This window comes from Chinchilla lanigera, unplaced genomic scaffold (genome assembly GCF_000276665.1).
Source record: "Chinchilla lanigera isolate Chin_1 unplaced genomic scaffold, ChiLan1.0 scaffold00093, whole genome shotgun sequence".
In the NCBI taxonomy this organism is placed as follows: Eukaryota; Metazoa; Chordata; class Mammalia; order Rodentia; family Chinchillidae; genus Chinchilla; species Chinchilla lanigera.
Window position 1 is genome coordinate 7,182,436 of NW_004955494.1, and position 24,501 is coordinate 7,206,936.

General features: G+C 38.5%; 1 protein-coding gene across 1 annotated transcript in view; it reads left to right on the forward strand.

Annotated features, from left to right (window-relative positions):
* Positions 1-7,925: 7,925 nt before the first annotated feature.
* Cnot4 (CCR4-NOT transcription complex, subunit 4) overlaps positions 7,926-24,501 on the forward strand; it is a gene marked incomplete at its 3' end in the record, with an annotated part of 115,938 nt that continues 99,362 nt past the window's right edge. Inside the window, 1 exon segment of the mRNA XM_005405477.2 lies at positions 7,926-8,171.

The following is a 24,501-nucleotide window of genomic DNA, read 5'->3' on the forward strand; positions in this document are numbered from 1 at the left end:
GCAGGATTTTGCTAAATGGCTCCATCTGGCCTCAGATTTGTGCAATCCTCCTGCCTCATTCTTTGAAGTAGCTGGAATTACAGGTATGGGCCACCATGCCCAGAGAGCACTGACTTCTCTTGTAAGCGTTTCCTGCGTCTGTGGAATGATCATATGTCAGTTACTTTTTCAATCTGTTGATGCAGAAAATTTACTGCAATCAATCTCTACAAGGGAAAACTCTGAATAAAAGCAGCTAAATAGAGATGAATCATCTATTTCTTTTCTTTTTTGGAGTGATACCTATTCCTTCAATGACTGGCAAAAGTAGCCTACAAAAATATTTAGAGTTGATGTGTTGTATTCAAGGAAAAACTTAATCACTAATTCAATTTTTTCATGACTATGTCCCTGTTTTCATTATGATGTACACCACATATATAAAGGAGGGTTCAAAATGTATTTGTATCATCGAAAAAGTATACCAACACCTGTGTGTCTATAACACAGATCAAGAAACAGGCTAGTGTCAGTTCCTTGGATGATCTTAGGTAACTCTCCAAAGTCGCGTCCTTCTTTCCATAGTAGTAACCATATGCTAAATTTTGTACAAAGCATTTATTTTTTTGATTTTAACTTTACGTATACCTAGGTAATATTATTTTTCCATTTTTGAACTTTATTTCATACTGCTATCTACTCATCTGTGACTTTCTTCCTTTCCCCTACATTTTGAAATTTATTCTTTGAAATTTAAGTTAATAGTTCTTTTACTCACTTTTTGCTGTGTAGTATTACATTATATTACACTGCTATAATTTACTTATTGATTCGACTATTGATCAACATTTGAGTTATTTCCATTCCATTATAAGTAATTTTGCCACTACAGCTCCTGGCATGGCTACATACTGGTTGTTTGGGGGGGGGGATATATTAATGGTCATTTGTATTTCGTCTTCTATGAACAATTTTCACAAAGTCAAACTTGTAAAGTGTAGTTTGAAACCAGCTACCTATTTTGGTACAGTTTTATGGGAACCAGGGCTAGAATTAAGGAGAGTGAAGTAAAGCAGTACTATGTAAATCCAGGGTTAGATCTTGTCTTTATTTTATATTTTAGTATTTGCTCATCATAGATTTTTTGCACTATTGATGTTTTACCACAATATTATTTACATTGGTTATCGAGTCTTTGGACACTCAATTAAATTCTTTGCCTATGGTAAATGCTTTGCTCACATCACCCTAGTCCCAGTCTTGCCCTGGTCTAAGGCCCCCTTCATCTTTTTTTTTTTAATTTTTTTTTATTTTAAAGATAAAAGGAGGGAAACATTAACAGACATACAACATTTTACAACATATCACAAGCACAATACAGACAATACAGAGTTACAAACAAAGTGGTAGGGAATTAACAATGGTGGTTGTATTACATATTGATATTTTCAAAGTGGCTTCTCATGAAAACAGATATAGACATGCAATACTGGTCAACCAAAGACTCATTGACAGTTTCTTTCAGCATAGAAATAGAAGACAGAAGAACAACCATGTTATCTATCCTGTATATACATGCATACAAAATTTCTCCTTCTTTCCCTTCTCTTTTCCCACATCCCAGAAGCCCTTTACTCTTCAGTGGTTTCCTATCATTTCACAGTGTCTATCATACCTCCGAGTTTAAATTAACTCTTTCAAGTTTTACACTAGTGACACAATGCGGTGCTTGCACATGTGTTTGATTTATTTCACTTATGAGTATGGTCTCTAGTTGTGACCATTTAAATATAAAGGCCTCGAGTTTATCTTTCTTTACAGCTGAGTAATATTCCATTATATAAAAGTACCATAATTTTCTTATCCAATCCTCGGTGGATGGACATTTGGGTTGCTTCCACATTTTAGCAATTACAAATTGTGCTGCTATGAACATAGGTGCACATATATCACTGTGATATGATGTTTTTAGATCTTCTGGGAAAATACCCAGCAGGGGGATAGGCCCCCTTCATCTTTAGGATGTACTTTTGGTAGGCATCCTAGCCTGCAGCTAGTCTGTCCACCTCTACACTGGCCAACCACCTTTGATCTATTGTCCACATACAGCCACAGTGATCTTTTGAAAAGACTCAGTCACATCACAGCTTTGCTTTCCTATTTAATCATCTCATTCTACTTGGAACTAAATCCAAACTTCATGTAAAACCCTGTATAATCTCAGTCTTTCCTCCTTGTCATCTCCTACCACTGTGCAATTGTACCAACTTTACTGGTTAACCTTCCAGTCCCGAAATAGGCTAACAGTATTGCTGAATCAAGGTCTTGGCACGGGTCATTTTAAAATGGATAATATTTTCTCAGCCTTAAATCTCAGATTAAGTCAGCTCTTTGGAAGGCTTTCCACTCCAAAGTAACCCCTTCCTGATACTTCTATGTTTTGTTCTTTTCCTTTCCAAATATTTTGACAGCATACAAGTAACTTGTTTATTATCTTATCTGTTGCCTGTGCTTTCATACCCTAAGATCTTTGAGAGCTACTTTTGCTCATCACCATATATTTAATATTCAGCACTCAAATAATCACTCCATTATAATTGAAAAGATAAATACTAATAAACTTCAAAGGTGAGGGGTTTTTGGAAAAAAGTCCCACAATGAAATGATATTTTAAAAAATTTTTCAATTGAACACAGAGGCACTGTACCACTGAGCTATACCTTCAGCCCTTTTTTTGAGTCTTGCTAAATTGTTCAGGCTGGCTTTAAATTTACCGTCCCCCTGCCATGGCTTCCTGAGTATCTTGGATTACAGGCATGTACCACCATGCCTAGCTAGTATTTATTAATCAATTTGGCATTAATAAGGTTATAAAAGTGATTGTTTCCTTTTGCTTAGTAGGTTTACATATAAGACTATCTCCCAAAAATATAACGAGTTATTTAAATATCCATATAATAAAGACTGAAAAAATGAGAACCCATAACATTGGTTGCTCATTAACCCTTCCTGTTTTTATTCTCCATCTCTAGCCTAGATAATCCAAACTACATGCCTTTTTTTGAGACAGGGTCTCATTATGCAGTTCAGGCTGGCCTTGAACTCACTATCTAGTCCATGCTGGTCTCAAACTCTTTGCAATCCTCCTGCAATCCTCCTGCCTCAGTTCCCTGAGTGTTGGGTTTACAGGCATGTGCCACCACAACCAGCCTAACAATAATTTTTAAATTTACCAATCTGAAATAGTAACTTTCTTGTTGCTGAGACAGAATACCCAACACTCACAAGTCAAAAGAGGAAAAGTTTATTTTAACTCACAATTTGTAGAGGTTTCAGTTCATAGGCAATTGGTTTCAAAGCAGGGCAGCAGGGCAGCAAGGCAGAGGGACATGGCAGAGAAGAAAGAGTCCATGGCATGGCAGGTAGGAAGTAGTGTTTTCCTTCTCTTTTCCCTTTTTGTTCTATCCAGGCTACAAGTCTATTGGTTGTTCCTACCCACACCCAACGTGGGTCTTCCCTCTTCGGTAAGTCAATCATCCACATCCAAAACTGTGCACAAATCAGGGGACTAATCCAGTATCAAACATCCACGGTCCAGCATCACATACCCTTGATCCAGTCACTCCTAAAATCCCATCTGTGAGTGCATGAGGCTTTGGGGGTACATCTACATATAAGCCATAACAGAATATTTCCTTGAAATTCTGCTGTTTTTCTGCTGAGGCTGTCCTCCTATTTTCTACAGATGCTACTGCAAGATTCATCATCCCTCTTTTACCAAAGAAATCATCATCCATTAAAGGTCATTAATCCAAAACATCTGAGTCATTCCTAAGAACTCCTTAATGGCAGGGCTGGGGATTTAGCTCAGTGGCACAGCGCCTGCCTGGCAAGTGCAAGGTCATAAGTTTGATTCCTGATACCGGAAGAAAAACCAAAAACCAAACAAAACAAAGAACTCCTTAACGGCCAGTTCATCAGCAAGTTCTATTATGTCAATCTCAAAAAAAGTACTTAGTTTATCACCTGTTTTTTAATCTTTACTGCCACTGCAATCAGAGCCATCCCCTGAATGATTGCAACAGGGATTAACTAATTAATCTTAATTAGAGTTAGTTGTTTTATTTTCATCCTTGCCTTTTTCTTTTCTTTTTTTTTTTTTTTTTTTTTTGGTTTTTTTCTGGTACCGGGAACCGAACTCACGACCTTGCGCTTGCCAGGCAGGCGCTTTTGCCGCTGAGCTAAATCCCCAGCCCCATCCTTGCCTTTTTCTAATCCATTCTCCATACATCAGCGATTTGTTTTTAATGTGTAAAACTAATTCACACACAAAGCAACAGACCAGTGCAGCACTGTATAAATAAAGTTGTGATCTCCCGCCAGTCCTTTTCAATCACAGTCCTTCAATGTAACTAACTGTACACTAAATATATGATATGTATGAATCCTTCCATTTTTTTCTATGATTGTACAGAGATGCATCGGTGTGCTTTTGAGAACTGTTACATGGACAAATCTATGAAATTATGCATATACACATTAAAGTGCATAAATATGGAAGAAATTGGTTTTTAAAAAGTGGTAAAAGGAGCACTGGCCTGAGAGAGTAGTGACTGTTGGTAATTACTTGGTTCCTAAGAATGGTCAGTTCCTTACTGTCAGTCTCCATTAATAAAAGGCTCTCTAACGGCCAGGGATATAGGTCAGTGGCACAAGCACCTGCCTGGCAAGTGCAAGGTCCCAAGTTCGATTCCTGGTACCAAAAGCAAAACAAAACATTCTATAATAAATGGCTCTCAACACAGGGGTGCATTGCCCCCTAGTGTTGGATACTTTGGGAGGTCTAGTACTGCTGGCTTTTAAAGTGCAGAGACCAGGTATGCTAGGTTTCCTGTAATGCAGGCTTGCTTCTCACAATGAAAAACTATTTTGGCCAGGAGTAGTGGTGCACACCCGTAATCCCAGCATTCTGGGAGACTGAGGTAAGAGGTTGGCAAGTTTGAGCCCAGCCTGGACAACTCAGTGACTTAGTGAGATCCTACCTCAAAATAAAAATATAAAGTGCTGGTATCGTTAGCTCAGTGTGAAGGTTCTGAGTTCAATCCTTCACGTGGCCAAAAAAAATAAAAACATAAAAACCAACCAAACAAAAACTATTTTGTGTCCCTCATTACTTTTATATGGCCTACTATAGTGGACATATAATTTTCTGAACCTAAAATGTAACTTATTTTACATATAAACACAATTTTGTTTTTAATTTTAACAGAGAATGTTTTAGGAGCACATCTAAAGTACATATTGAAGACAGATCAACATTGTCTAACAGTTGGCCAACACTGAGTCTGTATCAGCTGGCATTTGTAGCTTTCAGTCATAGGAATTTTATTTATAGTGCTAGCCAATAATGAATTCATTGTGTTTTCTCGAATAGCTATGCCTAAAGATTTATTATTGAAATGCAAATAATTTCATTCTATCTTAGTTATTTTCTTGTTACTGGCACAAAATACCTGACAGCCACAGGTTAAAGGAGGAAAGGTTTATTTTAGTTCACAATTTGTAGCGTTAGCTGGCTCCAAGGCAGGATGGCATGGCAGAAAGGCAATAAGGGAGAGAAAGAGACAGCCAATCTGTCTTTCTTCTGTCCCTTTATATTTTATCTAGGCTACAATCCTACTGGTTGGTGCCACCCATACTCAGAGTGGACCTTTTTTTTAGTAAATCCATCCTGTCACACTCAGAACCAGGCTAACCCAATCACTGGCCTAATCTAGTCATCACACACCCTTAATTCAGAATCACACTCATAATCCAGCCACCTTCCAAAAGCCTTATCTATGAACAACTGAGGCTTTTTGGGGAAAAAAGCCATAACACATTCTAAATTAGATAAAAGCCATAACACATTCTTTTTTTTTTTTGTCTTTTTGAGACAAGGTCTCGCTATGCAGTTCAGGCTGAACTTTGAGCTCACTTTGTAGCCCAGGCTGGCCTTGAACTCGTAACGATCGTCCTGCCTCAACCTCCGGAGTGCTGGGACTACAGGCGTGCGCCACCACGCCCGGCTAATACATTCTAAATTACTTTCTTAGCCGTGTGTGGTGGCTCACGCCTGTAATCCCAGCACTGGGGAGGATAAAGCCAGACGACTGCTGTGAGTTCAAGGCCAGCCTTGGCTACAAAGTGAGTTCAAGGCCAGCCTGAAGTGCACAGCGAAACCCTGTCTCAAAAACACAAACAAAAAATCTTAATACTTCACAAACAGTGCATTACTTTGATTTAAAACAAAATCATGAATGTAGGTAGGTTACAGCACTTTAGGATGTATGAATTTCACTTTAGGCTAATAAAGGAGACACTGTGAAAATCTTTACTTCATATATAAAAGGGGCATTGGGTAAACTAAGTTTGTCACCAGATTAAGTGATGTTTAGATCCCTTTTACATCAGGCATGGTTGTGCATGCCCTAGGGAGGCTGATGGCAGAGGATCACTGCAAGCTCCTGGCTAGCCTAAACTACATCATCTACCTGGTCTCAAAAAAGAAAAACAGCAACCCTTCCAGTTCTTACTACAAACAGTTCTTACTCATTCTAGTCTTCAATAATGTAAAGAATTTTTTATTTCATTCTTTTCTCCACTTTATTCACCATAAAGCTAGTGATATGTTGAAGAAAAAATAAACACTTAAAAAATACACATCACCTAAACTGAATAGGCATTTCACCTAAACTCAAATAGTTTCACAAGTTTTTCTCCTACACAATCACATTGTGATTCTATAATTCAAATTTATGGTACTGATCATATATTTTACATTTTTTTTTTACCAAATAATTATCTCTAGACTGTGAAGAAAGTGAAAGAGAAAAACGAATATACTTTTTCTTAAAAAAAAGAGAATGAAACGGCTTCTTATTAGATTTATTGATTTAAAATAGCAACCTCTTTCCCTATGCCTCTTCTTTGCTTTTTTCTGCTATGCATTCTAATTGTCTTTAAAGAAAATTGCGTCCTCTCCCGCTCCCTAATCCCAATTCCCACTCGCAGGAATGGGGACAGGGAATTGAGAGCTTTGCTTACCACTGCAATCCCAAGGTGCAGGGCAGTGCCGAGCACCCAGGAGGAGCGTAGGGAGGAACGGGGGATGAACGCACGCAGAAAGCACAAACGCCTGCTTTGAGAGCCACTTGGACCTCAGCGCTGGGAAACAACTGTCGGGACCAGTACAAAAAGACGAGGTTTGTGACTGAGGATCCCCGGGGCTGGTTTGGGCGCTCGTGGATGTGCGCGGAGTTTGGGAGCTGGCGCGCTCAACTTTCCGGCAGGACCCTGAAGCTCCCCATCATCACAGACACGCGTTACTTTTAAGTTTTCCGTCCTCGGGCCAGGTGCACACGATTTAAGGCATCTTCTCACCGGCGCTTTCACGTAAGAACGGGATGCGGGGTAGCGAGAGCAGACTGAGCAAGGAAGGGGAAAGGAGTTCAAGCGCTCTTTGCCCAGCAAACGCCCAGCCGGGTGTCAAATTCTCCACCAGGATCAAATTGCGCGCTCTTCCTTCCCGCAGCCCGCCCCACCCCCACCCCGCCCCTTCAGACACCTATCTCGGTGGGCGGGGCGGAGGGGTGTCCGCTGCTTCCCCTAAACCGGTAAAGTTCGCGTCAGCGGACCCCGAGGATGCGCAAACACTAAGGAAATCCATCGTCCAAAGCACGCTGGAGCCGCACCCGACCTCAGAGACGACAGCAAAAACACGAACGAAGACAGCCGGCTAGCAGCCACGTGAGGCGGGCGCTCCCCGCCGCGTTCGCTGTAGGGACTTCAACTCCCGGCCTGCCTCGGGGCGGTGGCCCTGGGAGGACTACAACTCCCAGAGTGCCGCGGGCGCGACCGCCGCAACCTTCCACTCAGCCGCTCGCCCCGCCCCCCCTGGCCCGCCCGGCCGAATCGGCGTGCGCCTGCGCACCGGAGGCCGGAGGAGTCTTACCCTAATGTAAGATGGTGGCCCGTCTGGCTGTGGAACCCACCGAAAGCTGAGAGTCTCTCTCAGCCGTAAAGGTCGGACTCGCTGAAGCAATCAGGCCTGGTTCTGAAGAGTTTTGTTCTCGACACTCATTCAGTAGTCTCTCGTGAGGACGCGGCAGCGCGTGGAGTCGGCGAAGGGAAAAGCGAGGCACGGCAGGCGGGTGAGTGTGCGGGGCTGGGCTTAGGGGAAACCCGGGGCTGACCGGCTACGAGAGCGCGGAGGCTTCGCGGGGATTGTGCAGGCCGCACCCCCCTTCCTCCCCACCCCCCGCCTCTCTTCAGCCTCCTCCTCCTCCTCGGCCTTCCTCCTCCTCCTCTTCCCCGCTCTCCCCTCTACGCCACAGCAGTTACCACCAGGAAAAGGGAACGGGGCAGGCGGCGGCGGCGCGGCGGCGGGCGCCGACTCCTTCGAGAATTTCCTCGCCCGGGGAGCCGAGGCGTCTCCGCGTCTCCGGCTCTCCCGCACAGTTTTAGAGGGGCAGGGTTTTGAGGTCTCAGTGCTCTCGCTTCCCCAGCGCCCTTTCTCCTCTGCCGTCCTTTCCCGCTGGCGCCGGTCTCCCAGGACCAGAGCCATCCGTTCCCATCCGAGCCGTGTCGCTGCCGCTTGCTAAGCCCCCGGCTTGGCGCCCACCCGTCCTGCTGTGTGTTCTCCCCCGGTGCTAGCAATCGGGAGTTAGTCCTCGCCCGGCTGAAGCTTGCAGCCAGACCCCAGCGTGTCTGCCAGACGGGAGCGTCCTCCGACTTGCAGCCTTTGCTTCACACCTGTCATCTACGAGCTGCCCTTTAAGTACCGAGCTGCTGCTGCTGCTCCTTCTGACCCAGCTGTTTCCCAGCCTTCTTGAGAAGTGTCCATTCCTGCCCCTCTTTCCTGTAGATCCTTTCAACCCACTCTTCCAGAAAAAGGGGATGCCCCGTGTGGGTCCTTGGAAAGTAGAAGTTGGGAAGTGAATGAAGTGAGGTAGGATACTATTAAACGTTTGAGTAAAGATCTTGTTCAGCTGCTCAGGACAAAACGTTTTCATTTTTGCCGTCAGTGAGCTATTTGTCGATTATTCGCTGTGTTGGGTCGTGGCATCCCCCTCTGCTTTTCATTTTGCACCTTTTCCGTGCTACCAAGCATTCCTCTGAATTGCCTCTCCTCAGGCTCTGATTACACCAATAAATATTAGCCTAAGCATTTCAAAATAAAATAAATCTGGCATGCACACAAATTCATCTGTGAGCGCCACAAGCGAATATAAATTATATTTTGATTGTATGTGCGTTACAGATCCCTTTTATATTGAGAACTGATTGCTGACTGAGTTATATTGATACTCAGCTTAATTGATGATATATTTTATTGTTTGCGTGGAAATTTCCTCTAGCTAATATAAGAAGTACTTAGTATTTTTGCAGTTGGGACACTCTCTCTTAGACATTTTCAAGATAGTACTTATCTGAATAAATTGTCTTGGAAAATACGTTAGTTGTGTATGCAAAAGACAGTGGTATGTATATCTTTTAGTAAACTTAAATCCCTTACATTTTCCACAGAAAAGAAAGGGACTAGGTAAAAGCAATCACAACGTTCTCCATTATGCATACATTTAGTGGTGTTCACTTTGTTGTCTACAGTGAAAAGCAGAAAACTAGAAGCTAATGATGTACATGTTTTAATGAAAACAAAATAGAAATATGACTAATAAAGAATCTTTGCTGTAATAGGCAACTTTGAAATGAAGAATTACCAGAAAAGCAAAGAAGATTATGTAAATCAGATACATACATGTCAAATTTGGACATAACTAAGACCTTGTGTTCTTAATATGTATGTAGAAATATTTCAAGTAATAGTAATAATCTCATGCAGCAGTCTTGTCTTATTGGAGAAAGTAGTAATACCTTAAGAATAAATACAAATACAGTTCCTCTGTATTCACTTTTACAATTATTATAATTTCTACATATTTTACCTACAGAACTTGAGGAAACTTAACATTGTTCATATAGTCACTTGCATGTGCTTTTTTTTACCAAATGTCAAGTAAGGTTAGAAAAGCTGTTTATAAAACTTTCTTCCTTTCAGCGACTTTCATCCCTATTTGGAGAAACTAAATAAACCCTACCCTTCTAAGAATTGGAAGCAATAGGAAGAGCAGACCTTATCCTAAATTATAACTTGAAATTTCAAAAAATTACTGTATTACCTAGAGTTTATTAATAGTTTTTTTCTTTTTAAACTGGGAATTGAACTCAGGACCTCATGCTTGCCAGGCAGGCGACGGGCCACTGAGCTAAATCTCAGGCCCCAATAGGAGTGTTTTTAATATAACTGCTTTCAACTCCAAGTAAAAAATACATGTGGTGGAGAGACTTGACATTTTGTATATAACCCTAGCACAGGTCTGGAAACCTTTGGCAGTCATACTTGGCTGAAGCGTAAGCAACATGTTCTAAGGAGAGGACTATTTGTCTGTCAGAAGCGGGTAGATGATTTTAATTTTTTTCTTTCTGTTTAGTTTTGGATTTTTAAAACAGGGTCTTGCTGTGTAGTTTAGGCTGTCTTTGAATTCGTGTGTAGCCCAGGCTGACCTCGAACTTGCAGTGATCCTCCTGCCTCAGCTTCCTGAGTGCTGGGATTACAGGAATGCACCACCTTGCTGGCTCATCTTTTCTTTTACAAAAGTATTTGGTTGGCTAAATATTTTCTAAAGTAACTCTCCACCACTTTACTCTTTTCTTCTGTCATCAAATTCTTAGTTTCAGCCCTGTGAGTTAAAAGTGAATTTACTTTGAGAACTTTGGGATGTCTAAAGAAAAAGATCTGTGACACTTTCATAGGAAGTAAGAAACTGAATTCAGAAATAATTTTTATAGGTTTAAGTTCTTAGTTGTAACTTTATAAACATTTCACCTTCATACTTTCTTTTGATAATTTGCATTACTTTCTGCCAGGTTCAAGTAGTGAAATTCTTTAAATGAATAGATTATTTGTATAAAAAGGTTTTAAACATGAATTACTTAAAGTTGGCATACTGTACAATTTGTTTTCTGAAAATTGCACAGGGAGTTCTTCAGTTCTATTAGGTTGAACACTTGTAATCAAATAGCAAAATACAGGAAAGTAAAATTGTTTTGTGATCCCCTTCAATGCCCTTTAGGCTAAGGGAGCGCTAGCAATAGCTTGTAAATCATTACTTTGTCCAAGAAAGAGGGTGTTGGCTAAGGATGAACTTCTACCACTAAGGGAATTTTATTTATGTTTGTAATATTGGTAGTCAAACCTTGGGCCTCACATATGCTAGTGTTCTCAGGAGTGTTTTATTTTATTTATTTAATTTAATTAATTTATTTATTTTGTCTTTTTGAGACAGGGTCTTGCTATGCAGTTCAGGCTGTCCTTGAGCTCACTTTGTAGCCCAGGCTGGTCTCGAACTGGCAACAATGCTCCTGCCTCACCCTCCCAAGTGCTGAGATTACAGGCATGTGCCACCACGCCTGGCCTAGGGGTGTTTTATTTTAAAAATGACTTTATGAGCTGGGTGTGATAGCGCACACCTGTAATCCGAGCATTCGGGAGGCAGAGGCAGGAGAATCGTAGTGAGTTTGAAGGCAGCCTGGGCTACAAAGTGAGTTTAAGGCCAGCCTGAACTTCATAGTGAGACCTTGTCTCAAAACAAAACCAAAAAAAAAGATTTTATGTGTTTTAAGAAAATGAAAAACTGTCATGGTGGTACACGCCTATAATCCCAGTACTTGGGAGGCTGAGGTAGGAGAATCACCATGAGTACGAGGGCAGCCTGGGCTACATAAGTGAGTTCAAGGCCAGCCTGCACTACATAATGAGACCCTGTCTAAAAAAAAAAAAAATGATAAGAAAGTAAAAAACTAACTTTTTAGTCTGAGCAGTTTGGTTTTAGAGTGCTTTCTCTTCCTCCCTACACCTGGCTCTAAAATGAAACTCTATTCTTTGTTTCAATGAATTTTTTATATCACTATAACTGATTTTTGACATCTATCCCAACTCAGTGTTTATTGTTTTTGTAGACTGTTTAATTGAGATAGAAAGTTTTAGATTATGAAAACTTCAGCCTCTGCTGAAAATTCAGTTAACTCTCTTTCAGGCTATAATACTATCTTGACTTTCTGTGAGGAAAGTTGCATCTGGCTCACTTGGTTCCAAAGAAAACAGTAGGGAAATAGGTTATAGAGGTTTTTGCTGTTCTAGAAACAGTATAACTAGAATGTACTACATATTTTTCTCAAAGGATTTCTTAATCTAAATGGAACTTATAAATGGTTTTCATCCCACTGGAATAGCATGTATTGGATAAAACTTGTTAACACATTGTGACATTTTACCATCTTTATGTTACTTTGGAGTTACCACAAAAAAGTTGCAAATACTTATTCTTGACTATATAGGCAATATCCCCAAAATTTTCTTTTCTTTTTTTTGAGTTGTATGTTTGTTTGGAGACAGGATCTCACTATGTAGCCCATATTGCCCTGTACTCTTAAAATTTTATATATTTGTGTATCTTGCATAGATATATAATCTCATATATAAAAATTTTTTTTGCCCTCAAAAGTTCTGAGTGCACTATAGATATAATTTACTCAATTTTTGTAATGTGAAAAAATTATTGGGACTTTTTAATCCTGTATTAAGTGGTTTCCTAAAAGAACTAATTCAAAAGTATTTTTAATCTCATTATATGGACTTCTTTATTAGAAAAGCTAGTATAAATAGCAACTTTTCCAAATGTAGCAATATGATCTAGTGAGTATTTCACATTTCTGTTTTATGATATGACTCCTTTTTTAATCAGAAAATTGCTCATAGAGAATTTCAAGACTAGTTGGCCCTCTTTTTATTTTTCGCAGTGCTAAGGATGGAACCCAGGACCTTGAGCTTTCTTGCAGAGCCTATTGCTTGCTTGTAGTTAATTTCCAGTTCCTCTTTGTTAGTGGCTTGTGTTTTTATCGGAACAGGAAAATTTAAAGATAGTACAAGGCACTTTGAGCTTATTTTTCTTTTAAGCAGTTTGTGAAGATGCCTTCTTTATTACTAAAATCTCTTTATACAGGAGAGTTGTCCTGTTTTAAGTTTTAATTGTATTAAGTGATGGGCAGATGATGTATGGGTTTTTTTTTTTTTTTTTTGTACCAGGAATCGAACTCAGGACCTTGTGCTTGCCAGGCAGGCGCTTGTGCCACTGAGCTATATCCCCGACCCAGATAATGTATTGTTATTATGATAAACCTTGCTATTTGTATAGGTGTATATGTCAAATATCTGTTCAAAGTAAAAAAAAAAAATTAGTGTGCTTACTAAAATCTCACCTCTTGAGAATTTAAAGCAATTATAAAGTAGAATTGGAAATCAGGATAATTATATTGGCTTGTGTACATGACTAAAAACCAGTATGGAACAAGAAGGAAAGTCAAGGCAAAAAACAAAAACAAAAACAAAAACAAAAAAACAACCAGCATAATTAGAAGAATAAAAATCTTCTACTTAATAAAGAGTTGTTGAGCAAGGGTTGTAGTCCACTGGTGGAGTGCTTGTCTGGCATGTAGGAAACTTAGGTTTGATGCCCCAGTCTAGAAACACCAACAGCAACAACAACAGATGTTTGTATACTTTTTGGAAGGAATTAGTGAACCATATTGTGGGGAGATGGTGCTTGATTTTTGAGTAATAGCTATTGACTGAAACTATCAAAGAAGTGAAGTATTCCTTAACAGCAGCAAATAAATACACTGTCATAAAGCCAGATGTCTGGAATTTCTCAAGCATGCTTTTCAGTCCTTGCAATAAAGAGGAAATGTTGTTTTCTGATTATTTTAGAACCTTCTTTTTTTTTTTTTTTTTTTTTTTTTGGTATATTTGAGACAAGGTCTCATTATGCAGCTCAGGCTGGCCTTGAACTCACTTTGTAGCCCAGGTTGACCTCGAACTCACAACGATCCTCCTGCCTCAGCCTCCCGAGTGCTGGGATTACAGGCGTGCACCACCACGCCCGGTGAACCTTCTTAACTTATTGCCAGGCAGAGCATCAGGTGTATTCAGATTATGAATTTCCTGAATTAACATTGGCTGATTTGGGTTACAGAGCATTGATTGTTTTTTTGTTTGTTTGTTTTTGTTTTTGTTTTTCTGGTACCGGGAATTGAACTCAGGACCTTGCACTTGCCAGGCAGGCGCTGTGCCGCTGAGCTAAATCCCCAGCCCCAAGCATTGATTGTTAACAGCTTTTATTTCTTTTTAAAAAGGAAAAAGATCTTTTCTCCTGTCCAGATTTTGCTTATGATTTTTTTTTTGTTTTTTTATTTCAGTAATTATTGGGGAGGCATTTTATGAATGCTAAAATTAAATGAATATTTGTAATTCAGCATTATTGCTTTGATGGTAAGATTAATTTTTCCTTTTGTGGTGATCTCTTCTATTTTGATATTTTTTTCCTCTAATCTGTTTTTTAAAATTCCAGTTCTTAGATGAAAATTAGGATGCTGTAGTTTTCCTGTCACATTAAATCTTTACAGAAAAATGAGATGAAGACAATATTAGTTTTTTTTTGTTTTGTTTTGTTTTGTTGTTTTTTTTTTTTTGGTTTTTCTCCGGTACCGGGAACCGAACTCATGACCTTGCGCTTGCCAGGTAGGCGCTTTGCCACTGAGCTAAATCCCCAGCCCCAAGACAATATTAGTTTTGATTGGGGGGCCTGGTATTGGGGATTGAATCCACACTTGAAAATGCTCTACTGCTGGACTACATCTCCAGAGCTTTTTTAATTTTGAGATAAGATCTTGCTAAATTGCCTATCCTTGCGTGGAACTTGCCACCCTTCTGCTTCAGTCCTCTGAGTAGCTGGGATTATAGATATGTGTTCCCAGCTGGTGTTAGTACTTTTTTAGAAAGAAACTTTTCTATTTTATTTTATTTATTTTTTTGTCTTTTTGAGACAGGGTCTCACTATGCAGTTCAGGCCGGCGTTGAGCTCACTTTGTAGCCCAGGTTGGTCTCGAACTCACAATGATCCTGCTGCCTCAGCCTCCCGAGTGCTGGGATTACAGGCATGTGCCACCATGCCCGGCTGAAACTTTTCTTTTGAGAAAAGTTTTAAACAAGTATAAAAGTAGCTATGAACTGCTATGTCACTGTCCCTCAACTTCACATATTATTGACTTCTAGCCAATTTGGTTTCATCTAAACTTATTTACCAATCTTTTTTCTACTCTTTGCCCTGCATTATTTTAAAGCAAACCCCAGTCATCACAACATTTCATTAGTACTAGAATTCTTTTGAAACAATGAAATATCTCGAATTTTAAATCAAAATTGTTCAGTCATCTTTCAGGTAGTCTTTGAATGCTTGTTATAGGCCTGCTTACTGGAAAGCACCAGTTGATTCATCTTGTCAGGAACATTTCCATAATAATCTAACTAGTACTATCCAAAGCAGTGTATAAATAATGTATGATATATATATATAGTTAAGAGTCCAGTGTGTTAGTGGAAGGGTATGTTAATTATAGGAGTGAGGCTTTCTGGAGAAAGTGGAACTTGAATGATGAATATAGACTATTTATATGACAGAGCATCTCCAGAAGAACATTCCTTACATTCCATGTGGGGGATGGAAGTAGCAGCAGACACTTGATGGTGGGGACCAGCATGATGTGAGAGGGATGTGAGGAGTCTGATTTCTATGGAACGAAGTGTTAATTTTCGGGAGTGGTGGAAGATTAGTTTATAAGTTATATGATGAAAGATGTACTTAGTTTGGTTGAATTTGATCTACCAAGCAATAAGGACCCAGAAGAGGTTAGTAGGGGCAGAAGATAACATGGTGAAGGACTTTTTAGAAAGATTGCTCTTTCAATAGTGTGAGGCTTATTTGGGGGTTGACAGTTGACTTTAGTTTGAAAAATTGAAGACCAGGCCACCTAAGTAAAAGGCCATTCTGAGATATATTAGAGTGGAAATTACATAGGATTTGGAAGCTAATTGACAATGTCTACTCTTCAGTCCTATATCCAAAAGGAACAGTAAGATTTTGGAGCGTAGAGAACAGAGGAAATGTGTTCTTTTTCTATTCCATGGTGAGCTATGATTTATCCACATCCAGGTTGCTTTGTTATTTATTTATTTATTTTTTGGTATCAAGACTTGAACTCAGGACCTCATGCTTGCCAGGCAGGCACTGAGCCACTGAGCTATATCCCTGGCCTGTTTTTGTTATTTTTGAGATAAGGTTATATACTAATTTGTCTAGGCTGGCCCCTAAACTCCTGAGCTCAGTGGTACTTCTGTCTCAGGTGGGACTATAGGCCTGCACAACTGTGCCCCACATAGAGCTTGGTTTGGGGAAAGGATTACTCAAATGACTAAAAAAAATTAGTAGAAAATAGCTACCAGTTTTTTGAATAATTGTAGATATTCATTATTGGGGAATAACAGCTTGGATAATAAATAAACCGTTAAGAAATGAAACATACTGAAGGTGGGAGTGGTGGTGCATGCCTGTAATCCAAGAATTGGCTTTTAATCCAAGTACTCAGGAGGCTGAGGCAGGAGGATCACTGTGAGTTTGAGGCCATCCTAAGTGAGTTCAAGGCTAGCCTGAACTACATAGTAAGACCCTGTCTGAAAAAAAAAAAAAAAGCAAACAACAACAACAAAAAATAAAACATACTTCACATTAAGCAAAAGAGAGATTTATGCATCAGTTGCTTCAATGTGTTTATTAGTCAGAAGGGATATTAGGAGACATATTTGGATAGTGATAACCAGTAAATGTTATTAGGTATCTCTAAAGTTTAATAGTGACCCCCTTAAGGCAGGCATGGTGGCACATGCCTGTAATCCCAGCACTTGGGAGGCTGAACGATCGTTGCGAGTTCAAGACCAGCCTAAGCTACAAAGTGAACTCAAGGCCAGCCTGAACTGCATAGTGAGACCCTGTCTCAAAAAGATTAAAAAACAAACAAACAGTGACCTGCTTAAGAAAGGCTGGCAGAAAATTTTGATGAAATAAGGCCTTAAGTGTTGCTAGTTCCAAGCTCCTTTAAGGGTGGGTAAGGTTAGTCTAGCCTGTCATGTGTGCTGTCAGATAGGATGACTAGACTAGAAATGTGCTGCATTCTCCTTGGGTGTTTTAACAAGAGTTTGAATGTGTTAGTTTTGGGTTTAAGGTTGAGTTGAGGCATCCTTTGTGCAGGAGAATCATGAGAATGATTATTATTGCACCCAGAGTACATGAGAGGGAAGAAATTATTAAGTATCAGTATAGGAGAACTTTAGTATTGGAGAATTATCTTTAGTGGTAGCTGCAAACCCAGTCTTTTTCCCAAAAAATTTTAATCCATTTACTAAACAGTTTGGATGTTAGATGTTCCCCCAGACACCCAGGGCTGTGCTATTGAGAGATTATGGAACTTTTGAGAGGTAGGGCCTGTGCAGGGTTCTTAGGTTGTTGGGGGTATGCCTTTGACAGGGATTATGGGACCTTGGCTCTTCTTTTTTTGCTTCCCAATATTGAGATGAGTAGTCTTGTTTTACCACATGCTTCCCACCATTACATCTAGTCCAATCACCAGAAGCCTAGAGAGTAGGTGCTTTATGTACCTAGAAGAAGGTGGAAGACAACAAACGAAGTGGGAATACCTCAGATTTTAATAATGGTTCCTGTACATTTTTGCCTCAGGCAGCAATAGCTCTGTTTCCTTTGCTGCCTTTGTTATACACTCTTGAGATTTTCTTTTTTCTTTTTTTGGATATATATCTAGTGCTTGATGAAATACAGTCTCATAAGAAGAGAGTAGTAAATGTGTCCTCAACCAACAGAGTATGTGTGTGTATGAAGGATTTGTGAGGTCCCTATCTGTGCTCTAGGTTTTATTTGCTAAGGTAGGCTGTTATTACTAGTTGGAAAGGTTGGTCTTTGGCCTTTTCTCAATCATGCTAGTGTCCCTATCCAGGTTTATGTATCTTAATCTCTATATCTTAAAACTTGGCAAATTCATGTCTTTTCTGTGCTGGGGGATAGGGAAATTGGTAAGAGAAGAAAATGATAGTATGGTGCACGTACTCTGTTCTTGTGTTAAGATTGTTTTATGGAAGAATATTTGCCTTTTAATTTTATGTAATCTGTTATAAAATAACTTCATGAATTTTCAATGAATCCTTAGAAACCTTTTAAGAGGCCCTTTAGCTGTAGAGATACATTGAAGAGTACCTGTGTAGTTTACTTAGTGGTACTTTTGGGAACTTTTCCTTGCAAAAGATAAAGCTAGTAGTCTTTCCTTAAGATAAATACCTTCCTACATGCCTGTAATCCCAGCACTTGGGAGGCTGAGGCAGGAGAATCATTGTGAGTTTGAGGCTAGCCTTGGCTACAAAGTGAGCTCAAGGACAGCCTGAACAGCATATCAAGACCCTGTCTCAAAAAAAAGACAAAAAAAAAAAAAGGTAAATACCTTCCCTCTACTGTATTCAAATCTGTTTTGATCCAGATGAAAACAAGGATGAATAAAATAATAATATAATGAAGAAAATTTTGTTAGACCACATATATTTTTGTTTTTTTAATTTTTATTTTTATTAGTATGTGTGCAGTTTGGCCTAGCAAATTTTTTCAAAAGCTTTGAGGAGCTCTTGTATCATATGATATATTCGTGTTTATTCATTATACCTTGTGTGCATGTGTTTGGGAATTCCTTGCCGATTCAAAACTTGTTCTACCACTGAGCTTTGCCCTTACCCTAGATTGTATTTTTTGTTGTTTATTAAGACAGGTCTATAGAACATTTCATAGTATGCTATTCAGTTCTACTAAATTCTATAATTTAAAAAACTTGGCATGGTCTTAAAGGAAATACTGTTCTCAGTATTTGGAGTAAAGGACTAACAAGTGTTTTTTTTTTTTTTTTTTCTTTAATAGTTTTCAGTAACCTATAGTTTTCAAGGCAAGCTCCTTGAACTCTTCTTTACCCTCTTTGGGCCTCAGTATCCTCTTTTGTGAAAAGACCTAGGATTGTTGTATGGGATAAGTGAGGTAATGTATGTAGTGTTTAAAAGTGTTTGGCATATAATAAAGTATAAGTTTTTGCTGTTAGTATATATATTTGAAGGAATCAAACAAATTTTGAAGACTTACTCAATATACTTTTTTTATGTCTAGGAAGTAGACGTGTTTAATAGCTTTTTAAGGGATAATTAAAGGAGTGATGGAAAACAAACCTGATAGATATAATAGAAAACAGTGGCTGAATATTTTGAACAAAGGCAGAGAAATATAGTTATGGTTGATAAGGGGGAGTCATTACAGGGTTTATTGTTTAAATCAGGGATTTTAGAATGTTATTTAGTGGGAAATGTTTTGTTTATTTGTTGGAGCTGGGGATCAAACCTAGGGCCTCACGTATGTGAGGCAAGAGGCAAGTACTCTATCACTGAGTTATATTACCTACTGTGGAAAATGGTTTTGAGTGCCCTTGTCCTTGGTGGCATAGAAGTATTTGACTTGATGTGCACAGAAGCACTTTGGTCTGTTTTCACTGATCTATCAGGAGCAACCGAAATAATACCTGATATTCAATAAACATATTTATCAGCACTCAATATTTATTGGATAAATGAACCTTAAGAGAGGGAAGTAAAAAAAGACCCAATATTATCATTATATATGTCTAGATGTATCATTAAAAAAAAAAAAGTGGTAAGAAGAATGATAGAATAAGTGTATCTAAAGTAAGAGGGAGTATTTTGAAGGAGATTAATGATAATGTATATTCAAATTTACTTCTTTTTTGATACTGGAAATTGAACTCAGGACCTTGCGCTTGCCAGGCAGGCACTGAGCTGCTGAGCTATATCCCTGGCCCTCAAATTTAAATATTAACTATATGTTCTGGTCACACCTCATATGGAACTATTTTCCAGGCAGTGGAAGCAGACAGAGAAAAAGCCCTAAGGCCTTTCCATTTAATTCTTGCCATTACTGGGCAATAATTATATTAATTTCTTTCTTTCCTATTCTCTAGGCTCTGTCCCCCATCTCATTTCAGCAGTGTATAATAATAGCTAATATTTAGTAAATGTTTACAACATACCAATGTTTTAATTGTTTTTTTCTAATTGTTTTTAAAAGATTAAGTAATTTAATCCTCACAGCAGACTTAGAAAATTAGTGTTCCTTTTGCCTCTGTTTTACAAGTGAGAAAAGATCACACAGTTAGCAAGTGGCCAAGCCCTGAACAGCATGTGTAATACATCTTCTGTACTATAAAACTTAAGAATGTTTGCCAAAAGCAGTCTTAAGTTTTCTCATCTCTAGTTCATATATTCTCTTAAAGTAGCCATATAATAACTAAGGGTGCTGTTTTTGTAATTTGTTTTCTTGCCATCTTTGTAGTCATTTTCTTAACTGAATGGTCTTTATCACAGTCTATACTTACCACATCCTTATTTTCTCACAATCTGATTTGCATTTACATTCACAGCCTACTAAAATGGCTCTAATGTGGTTGGTGGTCATCATACCACCAAATCAAAGGGTTCTTTTTCTGTCATCATTCTCTTTGAATGCTGTACTGGACTATGTCAACCCCTTTCCACCTTGAAACTTCCTTGGCTTCCCAAATGCCATGCTATCCTTACCTTTCCTGTCCCACTCTGATGTGTCTCATGGAAAAAAGAAAATCTCTTGCTTTCCAAGAATGAAACTTTTCCATCTTTCTTCTAGCTCTTCAGTTGTTACTTTTATAACACATTTTTCACTTCTGTTCTTGAAAGGTGGGGATCCTAAGTACAGAGTACTATAGTTTTCAAAGTAAAGGTCTTTTCCTTCCTTTGAAGATTGATTCCTAGGTTATTTCATTTTGGGGGATGCTATTATGAAGGAGTCATCTTCCTAATTTCTCTCTGAATGAGTTTGCTATTTGTGTAGGAAGTCTATTGATTTTTGAATACTGACTTTGTATCCAACTAATCTACTGAATTTGGTTACTAAATCTAGAAGTTTTTTGGTGGAGTTTTTGAAGTCTCCTATGTAGAGTATCATGTCATCTGCAAATAGATAATTTAACTTCTCTCTTTCCTACCCTTATTCCTTTTATTTTTTTCTCATATCTGATTGCTCTGGCTAGTTTCCAGAACTATATTGAGTAAGAGTAGTGACAGTGGGCATCTTTGTCTTGTTCCTGATTTTAGGGTAAAAGCTTTCAGTTTTTGTTCATTTAGTATGATGTTGGCTTTTGTTTTGTCATTGATGCCTTTTATCAGATTGAGGTAAAGACTACTCCAATTTTCTGTAGACTATTTCCATTTTTTTTTTTTATCATGAATGGGTGTTGAACTTTGTCAAACACTTTTTCTGCATCTATTGAGATGATCATAAGGTTTTTGTCCTTGGCTCTGTTAATATGGTGTATTACATTTTCTGATTTGTGTATGTTGAACCATCCCTGCATCTCTGGGATGAATCCTACTTGGTCATGGTATATACTCTTCTTGATAATTTGCTGCATTCTCTGTGCCAGTAGCTCATTGAGGATTTTTGCATCTATGTTTATTAGGGAGAGTGGCCTGTAGTTCTCTTTTTTGGTTAGATCCTTCTCTGGTTTTGGTATCAGGGTAGTGCTTGCTTCCAGGAATGACTTTGGGATTATTGGTTCCCTTTCAGTTTCATTAAAGAGTTTGAAAAGTAGCAGCATTAAGTTTTCTCTAAATTTCTTGTAGAATTTAGGAGGGAATCTATCAGGGCCTGGCATTTCTTTGTGGGTAGATTTGTAATTATGTCCCTGATTTCAGTGACTAATACTGGTTTATTTATAATATTTATATCTCCTTGATTCATTTTTGGTAATTCATATGTATCTAGGAATCTGTCCATTCTGTGTTTTCCATCTTATTAGAATATAGGTTCTCAAAGTAGGTGTTGATGATCTTCTGGATTTCCTGAGGATCTGTTGTGGTGTCACCCTTTTTGTTTTGAATTCCACGGATTTGAGTCTTCTTTTTCAGATAAAGTTGGCCAGGGATTTGTCAATCTTATTTAATCTTTCAAAGATTCATTGATTCTTTGTATTGTTTTCTTAGTCTCCATTGCATTTCTGCTTTGATCTTTATAATTTCCTCCCTCATATGAGCTTTGGGATTGACTTGCTTTTCTTTTTCTAGAAGGTTGAGGCTCAACATTAGTTTGTTTGAGCTCACTTTGTTTTCCTGATATGAGAATTTATCGCTATAAATTTCCCTTGTAGGACAGCTTTCATTGCATCCCATAAGTTTATGTATGTTGTATAGTGGACCCTTAAATTAGAACCAGCCTGACATACAAACAACTTGGCTTACAACTGGAATTTTAGGTTCAATTTATGACCAAAGTCTTGAGTTATGACCCAAATGCTGGCCGCTTGTGGGATTGTAAATAAAGACTCATGATGCCAGAAAGGCATATGTAAGCATCAGTCTGAGCTCAGATGGACATGTTGGTGAACATGATTTCAGTCAGGGCTTTATATAATTGCTACAATTACTGCTATCAAAATGGCCCCCCAAAAACTAGTAAAGAAGCTAAGGAAGGAAAGGAAGATACAGAAAGCAGTCACAACAGAAAGGAATGGTGTTAAAAGACAGAAACAGACAAACAGACCAGTTTGTAGTTCTGAAAAGATTGAGATCTAGTGAGCCAGAAGCAGGTCCTAGTGGGCTGTCAGCTCTTCCAAGGAGAGGAAAGACATAAGAGAGCCAGATTCCTGATGTTCTTAGGGAAGGGAACTCCCTTCTAAACAGTAACCCCCTTCCATTTCATCCTCTCTTCCTGCAAGCCAACGATGTCAGTTTTAATGGTGAGTACAGTATGAAATTGTTGTTTCTGGTAAACTAGACACATGTTATAACTTTTTGGTGAGTACACTAGGAAGATTAATGGTGTTTCTGGTAAATTATGCACATTGAACAACGCTTTTATTATGAAAAGGTTAGTTAAGGGATGCTTCGGAGATTTGGAATGCATTATGGGTATTTCCATTATTTCTTAGGGGAAAAATAGTCTTGATTTAAAACCAAGTCAGGTTACAACCATCTCTTGCAAACGAATTGAGTTTGTAAATCAGGAGCCCACTGTCCTGGCATTATTTTTAATTGTAGAAACTGTCTATAATTTCTTCTTAATTTTGCCTATGACCCTTGGGTTGTTTAAGAAGGTGTTACTTAATTTCCATGTGTTTATGAAGTTCTTGTGTTTTCTTTTGCCATTGGTTTTCAATTTCATTGCATTATACTCTGATAATATGCATGGGATAATTTCAGTTTCTTTGCATTTACTTGAGCATGTTCTATGAGTTAGTATGTGGTATTTTGGAGAATGTCTCATGTGCAGCTGAGAAGAATGTATATTCTGATGTTGTGTGATGGAACACCCTGTAGACATCTACTAAGTTCATTTGTTCAAAAATTTGGTTCAGTTCTGATATTTCTTTGTTGATATTTTGTCTGATTGATCTGTTTATTTGTGACAGCATATTGAGGTCCTCCATTACAACTGTATTAGTGCTTATTTGATTTTTCGTGTCCATTAATATTTGTTTTGTATATTTGGGTATGCTGGTATTTCGTTCATGTATGTTTATGACTGTTATCTTTCTTCTTTTGGGTTGTTCCCTTTACAAAGATGTAGTGACCTTCTTTGTCTCTCTTAATCAATCTTTGCTTGAAATCCATTTTATCTACAGATAGAATAACTACCCCTGCTTTTTTCCGGGTTCCTGTCACATGGAGTATTGTTTTCCATTCTTCGGCTTTCAGTCTGTGAATTTCTTTTTGAATTAAATGTTTCTTATATGCTGCATATTGTTGAATCTTGCTTGTTGGTGCATCCTGCCAGTCCATTTCTTTTGATTGGTGAATTAAGACCATTGAAATTGATGGTTATAATTGATATGTATTGACTTATCCTTCTCATGTTATTTTCCTGTTGTTGGTTCTCTTTTTCTCCCCCTCTATTTGTTTGTCTTGCCTGGTGTATTTATTCTGTTAGGGTTTACGGGGTTGTAGTCCTTGTTACCTAGAATGTCCTTCAGAACATTTTAGAGTGCTGGTTTGGTGTTCATGAATTTCTTCAGGTGTTCTTTGTCATGGAAATATCTTGTCCATCAGTTTTTTTTTTTTTGTTTTTTTGGTACTGGGAATTGAACTCAGGACCTTGTGCTTGCTAGGCAGTCACTGTGCCACTGAGCTATATCCCCGGCTTTGTCCATCAGTTTTGAAAGATAGTTTTGCAGGGTATATCAATCTGGGTTGGAAGTTGTTTTCTTGATTTCTTGAAATACTTCAGTCCAAGCTCTCCTTGACTTGAGAGTTTATGTTGAGAAGTCAACTGTGATTCTAAAAGGCTCTCCTTTATATGTGATTTGTTTCTTTTCTCTAACAGCTTTTAATATTCTATTCTTGTGTTGAATTTGTGAAATCTTCACTACTGTATACTGTGGTGTAGATAT